Here is a 9343-nt window from a genome sequence, read left to right as displayed (position 1 = left end):
CTTGACCTCGGTGGAAAGCAACACCGTCCAACTGGATAGATCCACGGCCAGCTGCCGTGAGGCCATGTGATCCCAGTGCTCCAAGCACTTACGGATCTGCTACCTTGGACTTAACACTTTCGCGCCCGAATCCATTGAACATGATGTGCCATCGAACGATGGTAAACCTTTCCTGCAGATCAAAGGTTGAGGGTTTAACACGTAGCTGGCAGGTGAGGCGTGGTATATATTATTGAGGTTCTTCATTTTCGGCTTATTATTCCTCCTTTCTCACTGCGACGGTGTGTCGCAGAGCCATGGCGTTTCACTTACCTCTGCTCCGGCTACTACGTTCAGCTCCAGTCCCTTGGTTCATTTCCTCCCTCGCCTCAGTTGACACAGGTATAAGATCATACGATTATATTGTTTTCAGTTTATGTCAGTTTCCAGTTTTGCAATGCCATTTCAAAGTTTAACCAGACTCTCGTTGTTTTTCCCTTCTGTCTCAGACGCACAGTGACCAGTGACCACACCTTGTCGGAGATGGGAGCCCTTTCGCTCTTCCTTCTTTTGGGTTACAGGTATGCTCGAATACCATTATGTCGTTATGCCGTTTACTTTTTATTCCCATAGTTTTGTTTTAGGACAACAGCTGAGTGTTAAATTACTCTGACAGGGATACCCGGTGGCATCACCGCAGCATGGAACCCTGTTAACAGTTTTGGGTTTCGACCCGAGTCTTAGATTATAGACTTGTCTAGGAAAAGGTTCAGTCTAAGAGTAATATGCTCAGCCGTGACCATTGATTTGTATAATATTACTTCTGGAAGTCATTCTGCTTTGTATCCAAACAGGTTAAGGGTTTAAGCTTGAATGTTGTTTACGCGGGTTGATACCCTGACTTTGTCAATTAAATAGTTCAAGGGACAGAGCGCCTAAGATTTAATGGTTCCCACTCTGTGCATGATGTTATTTCCTTTGTTAAATGCCCTCGTGGCCATAGCTACATATATACGAACATGTGATACAGGTTTTCACGGTTCTTTTCTAATGAAATGATTTGTATTACTGTTGCTTCAGTATCGAATTTATATATGTGTTCACGTTTCAGTTTTATGACCTCTCGTTTGGCTCATTGTAAGCACTCTCTGTTCCTAAAACGGAGTTGAGGCTACATTGCTTATGTGCTCTTGTTTATGACATTCGGTTTCTAACTCTTGCGAGGGTTTTAAGATTTATTGGTTATCTGTTAACTTGCTTTATCCATATACATGCATGCATTTATATTTAACATTCGACATTCTATACGACTGTAAGGGTTTGCCCAGTCTTTAATACAGTTCTGGTTCACTCATGATTCCGCCGGTGAAGTTGAGGGTTTCCCTCCTTCCACACTCGAGCGAAGTGATAGATTGCATACTCAAGTTTACTCGCATGGGCTCCAACCCATTTTCATTTTCGTCTGTATTTCTTTATGATTATTAAATCACACATAGCTTGTTCATTTTCTAATACTGGCCGAGAGGCTAACTCGTTTACTGTCAAATACGCACGTAGAGTGCCAGGGTTGGCTACTGCTTCACGGCAGGGTGCGTTGTACTTATTCTTTTTGCTTCTTGAGATATCTAAGTATTTATTCCTTTTCGCATGCATATGGTTTACTGTTACATCATTTTCTTGAAATGAGTTATAATGTTGACACTAAATCTGATATAACCCAGTTATCTATTATTTCATATATCTTTGGTAACCAGACCACTCAAGTTCGGATATTGCTTTTCATACAGTTATCAATGTTTTACCAGTAAATGTATAATTAGGTTGCAGGCCATACTCGTATCTGTTCGTTCCTCTATTGCTTACAGTTTATGCTATTGTTTTTCATAACACTGTTTACGAATTTATGCAAATACTCTATTGCTTACAATATATGCTACTTGCTTTCATAACACTGTTTACGAATTTATGCAAATAGATGTTAGTTCCTTTCACTTTCTCAGCACAGTACAGTGTAATAACATACTAACAGAGGCAACAAGTAGCAACCATACCTGTTATCTGCCAACTTACTGGTAATGCTTGTCAATCCACCCGTCCGTAGGAAGTCCTCGCTGAACTTCCACCCCCAAGCACTTGCAGGTCCTACTCGACCGCAATGGCACTGGTCTTCGCCAGTCAACGCTATCTGGTCCTAACCAGACGTAGCGTGCACAGGAAAATTTCTTTTTCCACTTAAGCTATCTGATCCTAACCAGCATAGCATTCCTTCTCATTTTTTTCTCTGCCATCTGATCCTAACCAGACTTGGCATTTTTCCCCTTTTTCCTCTGGGGACTCAACTACCTCCAGGTAGTTAGGGTAACTGATTCCTCAGTTACTAACCATGATTAATCATAACTCAATTCAAAATGGTACCAACACAACTGTCTTTTATTAATATAACATTAACAACAGGATTACACGTAATTTAAATAAAGTCTTTATTTCATAATTACTTCACTAGTTACTAGCATTTACTTTTCACAAGGGGTGTTACATCTCCCCCTCCTGAAAGTCTACATCGTCCCGATGTTGCTGCTTATCCAAAAATAGTCTGGGATAAATATCCCTCATCATTTGTTCATCTTCCCAGGTGGCCTCTTCAGGCCCAAAGTGCTGCCACTGCACTTTAACCTGGCTGATGACCTTTTTCCGCAGCTCGACTCTTCTCTGATCTAATATGTTCACTGGTTCGACCAGGAACTCTCCTTCCGGTTCCACCTGAAACACAAAACAATTAAGTCAGCTGCTTACTAGTATATTTTTTTAAGTTTACATCATCTAACAGGCCTTCTTACCTGAATATCCTGCCAACTTATAATATGTCTAGGGTCATACACATATCTCTTCAAAACTGATACATGAAAGACATTGTGGACCCGAATATGGCTGGGTAGAGCGAGCTGGTAAGCTACCGGCCCAACTCGTGCCAGAATTTGAAATGGTCCACAGAAACGCGGTGCCAATTTGGCACAGGTATTCCATTGAAGGGTACTTTTCCTAGCACGAATTCTGATGTACACATGTTCACCCACTTGGTACTCTTTAAATGTTCTTTTCCGATCTGCGAAATTTTTCTGCCTGTCCTGAGCCATCTTTAGATTAGCTCGAACTTTTTTCACCATCACTTCCATTTCTTCCAACATCTCAGGACCCAGCAAAAATTTGTCCTCTGGTCCACCCCAACTGGAGGGTGTGCGACACTTCCGGCCGTAGAGTACTTCGAAAGGACTCCTCTTCAAGGATGAGTGATAACCATTGTTATAGGCGAATTCCACTAGGTGTAGATACTCTTCCCATCGTGTAGGTTGCTGCATCACATAAGATCTCAACATGTCCTCCAGTACTTGATTCACGCGCTCAGTCTGTCCGTCAGTTTGCGGATGATATGCGGTGCTGAAGTTTAATTGAGTCCCTAGACCTTCAAATAAGGTCCTCCAAAAAGCTGAGGTAAACTTAACATCACGATCCGATATTATTGTTTTCGGCAGCCCATGCAGTTTAAATATATTTTGCATGAAAATGTTTGCGATTTGAGCTGCACGATAAGTGGATTGAACCGGTATAAAGTGGGCTGACTTGCTAAGTTTGTCCACTACTACCATTATTGAATCATTATTCTTTTTGGATCTCGGCAAACCGGTAATAAAGTCCATGGTTATGGTCTCCCATTTCCATTCTGGTATGGGTATAGGCTGTAGTAGTCCTGCAGGATGCTGATGTTCAGCTTTCACTTGCTGACACTCCAAACAGCGTGCCAGGTATTCTACAACATCCTTCTTCATGCCGGGCCAGTAATATTCCTTCCTTAGTGAGGTGATTAGTTTCTGGTAACCAGGATGCCCTGCATAGGGACTTCTATGATTTTCATCCAGAATCTTTTCTTTAATACTGCTTTGATTAGGTATGTAGATCTTCTTTTGAAAACACAACATGCCAGCTGTATTCAAGGTATAACCTTGCTGTATGGAACGGTCATCTGAATTTTGCACCAAATGTTTCTTTTGCAAATAAATCTGATCTTGCGCCGCAGCCTCCTCAATCTCTTGGTCAAGAGTGGACCATCCTTGACTGATACCAATCTCATAAATGCAATGTACTTTTCGACTTAGTGCATCAGCTACTCTGTTCTCCTTTCCTTTTAGGTGTTTAATTTCGAAATCAAAATTTCCCAAAAAGTCCACCCATCTTGCTTGTCTTGCGTTTAAAGTAGGTTGACTAAAGTAACTAGTCAAACTGTGGTGATCTGTCATTAGCAGAAATTTTCTCCCTACCAGGTAATGGCGCCACATCTTCAAAGCATGAATCACAGCGGTTAATTCCAGGTCATAGGCAGAATATTTCTGCTCATGCTCCTTCAACTTCCTGGACTCATAGGCAATCACTTTGCCTTCCTGCATTAGCACTCCACCCACGCCCTCCTTACTGGCATCTGTACAGACTACATATTCCTTTTCAGGATCTGCCACACACAGCACAGGTGCTGTGGTGAGTAAATGCTTGAGCTGTTCGAAGCTCCGCTGACAATCTGCTGTCCACTTAAACGCTTTTCCTTTCTTTTGCAAGGAGGTAATGGGAAAAGCAACTCTAGAAAAACCCTCTACAAACCGCCGGTAGTATCCAGCCAGCCCCATGAAAGATCGAATGTCTGCTACATCCTTGGGTGTAGGCCAATCCATTATAGTTTTAATCTTTTCGGGGTCTACGGCTATACCTTCCTTTGTAATAATGTGACCCAAATACTGGATCTGCTCTTTATAGAAATCACACTTGCTGAATTTTCCATATAACTGATGCTCCCGTAAGGTCTGTAACACTATCCTTAAATGTTCCTCATGTTCTTTCTTATTTCGGGAATAAATGAGTATATCATCAATGAAGATTAATACAAATTTGTCTAAATATTGATGAAATACACTATTCATCAAGCACATGAATGTTGCAGGCGCATTTGTTAATCCAAAAGGCAGTACCACAAACTCGTAATGTCCGTAACGAGTACGAAAAGTTGTCTTGGCTATGTCCTCATCTTTAATTCTGATTTGATGGTAACCTGATCTCAAATCGATCTTTGAGAAGATGGTCGCCCCCTTCACCTGATCAAATAGCTCATCAATGCGGGGTAGTGGATATTTGTTTTTGACTGTTAGTTTATTCAGCTGTCTATAGTCTATGCACATTCGCAGAGTCCCATCTTTCTTCCTCACAAACAGCACAGGTGCTCCCCAAGGAGAGACACTGGGACGGATGTACTTCTTTTCTAGCAGCTCTTGCAGCTGCATTTTTAACTCAGTTAACTCTGGCACACTCATCCGATAGGGTGCCCGGGATACTGGGGCTGCTCCGGGTATCAGCTCAATGGTAAAATCCAAATCCCTTCTGGGTGGCAGCCCTGGAATCTCTTCAGGGAATACATCTGCAAATTCTTGCACTACAGGTATATCTTTAACAGTTGCAACCTTATCCACTGAATCTGCAAACCCCACTTGCACTGCATAAATCTGACACTTATTCCGGATACATTTAACCAGCTGGGAGGCTGTGATCGGCCGAATCTGCACTGGTTTCTGGATGCCTTGGATTTCCTTTCCCATACCCAGCTCATCTCTATAAGAAACTGTTTTTGTTTTACAATTAATTATAGACCACCGTCGTTCCAACCAGTCCATTCCTATCAGCACGTCATAGGAACCAAGAGGGAGTACATTTAACTCAGTTGTTATGATTTGGCCAGCTAACTTTAATGGACAATTACTGACTTTGGTTAGTACTCTTCTTTTGGTCCCGGTGGCCAGCTGTACTAACCACGGGCTTTTGAATTTAGTGGTTTGCAAACCACAGTTTTCTACCACTTTAGGACTTATATAGCTTAGAGTAGCTCCTGGGTCTACTAAAACAGAAACAGTTCGGTCAAAGATCTTACCTTCGAACTCTATCATAGTTGGCTGGTAATCAGCTTGCCGATCTTCCAGTGCTGCATTTATTCTGGGCATGGATCGAGCCACATCTCCTACTGTTGAAGCTTCGTAGATTTGGGACAACTGATCGCTGTCCTTTCGATGAGGGCAGTTTCTGATATAATGGGGTCCGCCACAGCCCCAACACTGAACAGGTGGTCGAGCAGCGCCTTCAGTGTCCAATCTAACTTGCTGTTCACTGTATTTGGAATCTGCAGGAGGTTTGAATCTGCTCTGAGTTTTTGCTGGATTTTTGGTACTAGTTCCTTTCGAAAATCCTTTCTGAAAACTACTGCGTGCTCCTTTACTACCCATAGGTATTTTACTGCCTCGTTTATCTGTCCAACGCTTTCCAGAATTTTCTCCTTTTGATTTATTCTGCTGATAACACAATCTTGCTTTTCGGATTGCTTCGTCCATGGTTTTCGGATTATCGAACTCTATCCTTTCTCGCATTGTCAAAGGTAGGCTACTAACAAATCTTTGTACTTTAGCCTTCTCTTCATGAATATAGGGCACATAGCGTAGCAGGGAGGTGAACTTGGTTACAAACTCATCAATGGTTTGCTGTCCCAGCCGCAGATCGTGAAATTCGCGTGCCTTTTCATCATAAAACCTCTCTGTCAGGTACTTCTCTTTAAAATATTTTTGAAACTTTTTCCATGTCACATCCTGTTCACTTATTCCCCGCACCATCTTGACCTCTTCCCACCATAGCGTGGCTTTGGCTTGCAACTGGAATATAGCCAGCCTTGCCTTAAGATGCTGATCGTATTCATACACCTGAAAATACTTATTCATATTGATCAGCCATGCTTCTGCAGCTTCTTCAGACTCTCCGTCAAAATGAGGCGGTTTAATCTTCCTGAATTCCCCGTGTAATTCCATCCGGGGTCTTTTTGGAGTCTGGTATTCAGAAGCGTTAACAGACTTCTCTCCTCGCGTCTCTCCTCTGTCTTCTGCTTCCTCCTGTTCAGTATGATAGCTCTGTTCATCTGTTATTGGTGCTTGTTCCGGCCTCGGATGTGACTGCTGCTGATGTTGTTTATCAGATAAGCTTTTCAGGATCCTCTCCTGTTCCACATTCAATCTTGCGTTATCCGCACGCAGCTGAGCCATTTCATCTTTTAGTTCCTGCAATGTCCTCAGTAGCGTTGAGTCAGTGGTGCGACCTGCTGCTCCTAATTGTACCCAAAACTCAGAATTCCCTTGAGGTTGTTCCACGTTATCTGGAGGTTCCGGATTCCCATAAGGAGCACTGTTTGCTCTTCTCATTATGCTACTACCTGCTTCAGAACAACTCATTAAACAGATTTAATTTATCTTGGTGTATTGCAGAAGTGTTACTTTAATACTGTTTATGTTCATGTTGCTGTAATCTTTAAAAATTTTCCCAAAGGTCACAGAGTTGTAAACCTTGGGCTCTGATACCATATTGTCACGTACACATAATTTTTTTTTTTTTTTTATATTGATTAACTACCATATATATATTTATCAGGATTAACCTCATGGTAATAAGCATGTAAGTCTTTATATGTTACCTTTCACAAGGACTCATCCATATCCATCATACATCAACAGTTATATAATAAAGTAATGAGTTTAAGGGTTGAGTTTCAATATATATATTTGTTGGACATACCATATACAAAGGTTCTCGTAAGGAACCATAAACAAACAATATATAGCATACATGTATGACTTTCCAAAGTCTGCAACGAGTTATATTGCGCATAAATCAAAGGTTGATAGTCTTTAAAGGCGAGTTATGGCAATTTGTTGGCGTGTCTCTGTTCTAATCCCGAGATATCTGAAAAAGGGACGTTGTGTCCGGCCTTGACCTCGGTGGAAAGCAACACCGTCCATCTGGATAGATCCACGGCCAGCTGCCGTGAGGCCATGTGATCCCAGTGCTCCAAGCACTTACGGATCTGCTACCTTGGACTTAACACTTTCGCGCCCGAATCCATTGAACATGATGTGCCATCGAACGATGGTAAACCTTTCCTGCAGATCAAAGGTTGAGGGTTTAACACGTAGCTGGCAGGTGAGGCGTGGTATATATTATTGAGGTTCTTCATTTTCGGCTTATTATTCCTCCTTTCTCGCTGCGACGGTGTGTCGCAGAGCCATGGCGTTTCACTTACCTCTGCTCCGGCTACTACGTTCAGCTCCAGTCCCTTGGTTCATTTCCTCCTTCACCTCAGTTGACAAAGGTATAAGATCATACGATTATATTGTTTTCAGTTTATGTCAGTTTCCAGTTTTGCAATGCCATTTCAAAGTTTAACCAGACTCTCGTTGTTTTTCCCTTCTGTCTCAGACGCACAGTGACCGGTGACCACACCTTGTCGGAGATGGGAGCCCTTTCGCTCTTCCTTCTGTTGGGTTACAGGTATGCTCGAATACCATTATGCCGTTATGTCGTTTACTTTTTATTCCCATAGTTTTGTTTTAGGACAACAGCTGAGTGTTAAATTACTCTGACAGGGATACCCGGTGGCATCACCGCGGCATGGAACCCTGTTAACAGTTTTGGGTTTCGACCCGAGTCTTAGATTATAGACTTGTCTAGGAAAAGGTTCAGTCTAAGAGTAATATGCTCAGCCGTGACCATTGATTTGTATAATATTACTTCTGGAAGTCATTCTGATTTGTATCCGAATAGGTTAAGGGTTTAAGCTTGAATGTTGTTTACGCGGGTTGATACCCTGACTTTGTCAATTAAATAGTTCAAGGGACAGAGCGCGTAAGATTTAATGGTTCCCACTCTGTGCATGATGTTATTTCCTTTGTTAAATGCCCTCGTGGCCATAGCTACATATATACGAACTTGTGATACAGGTTTTCACGGTTCTTTTCTAATGAAATGATTTGTATTACTGTTGCTTCAGTATCGAATTTATATATGTGTTCACGTTTCAGTTTTATGACCTCTCGTTTGGCTCATTGTAAGCACTCTCTGTTCCTAAAACGGAGTTGAGGCTACATTGCTTATGTGCTCTTGTTTATGACATTCGGTTTCTAACTCTTGCGAGGGTTTTAAGATTTATTGGTTATCTGTTAACTTGCTTTATCCATATACATGCATGCATTTATATTTAACATTCGACATTCTATGCGACTGTAAGGGTTTGCCCAGTCTTTAATACAGTTCTGGTTCACTCATGATTCCGCCGGTGAAGTTGAGGGTTTCCCTCCTTCCACACTCGAGCGAAGTGATAGATTGCATACTCAAGTTTACTCGCATGGGCTCCAACCCGTTTTCATTTTCGTCTGTATTTCTTTATGATTATTAAATCACACACAGCTTGTTCATTTTCTAATACTGGCCGAGAGGCTAACTCGTTTACTGCCGAATACGC

At 41.9% G+C, this 9343-nt stretch overlaps 1 long non-coding RNA gene across 2 annotated transcripts; it reads left to right on the top strand.

Annotated features, from left to right (window-relative positions):
* Positions 1-216: 216 nt before the first annotated feature.
* Positions 217-8871, top strand: LOC149185041 (uncharacterized). 2 transcript variants are annotated; one of them, XR_016257820.1, is made up of 3 exons: positions 217-381; positions 8302-8373; positions 8469-8871. It is a non-coding gene; the product is annotated as an uncharacterized LOC149185041 (long non-coding RNA). The 2 variants fall into 2 exon arrangements; XR_016257819.1 differs by lacking the exon at positions 217-381 and adding an exon at positions 7801-8194.
* The last annotated feature ends 472 nt before the right edge of the window (positions 8872-9343 follow it).

This window comes from Pinus tabuliformis, chromosome 3_2, assembly GCF_031772625.1.
Source record: "Pinus tabuliformis cultivar Carrire ecotype Pingquan chromosome 3_2, CPIR1, whole genome shotgun sequence".
In the NCBI taxonomy this organism is placed as follows: domain Eukaryota; kingdom Viridiplantae; phylum Streptophyta; class Pinopsida; order Pinales; family Pinaceae; genus Pinus; species Pinus tabuliformis.
This window is presented reverse-complemented; position numbering and strand designations above follow the sequence as displayed.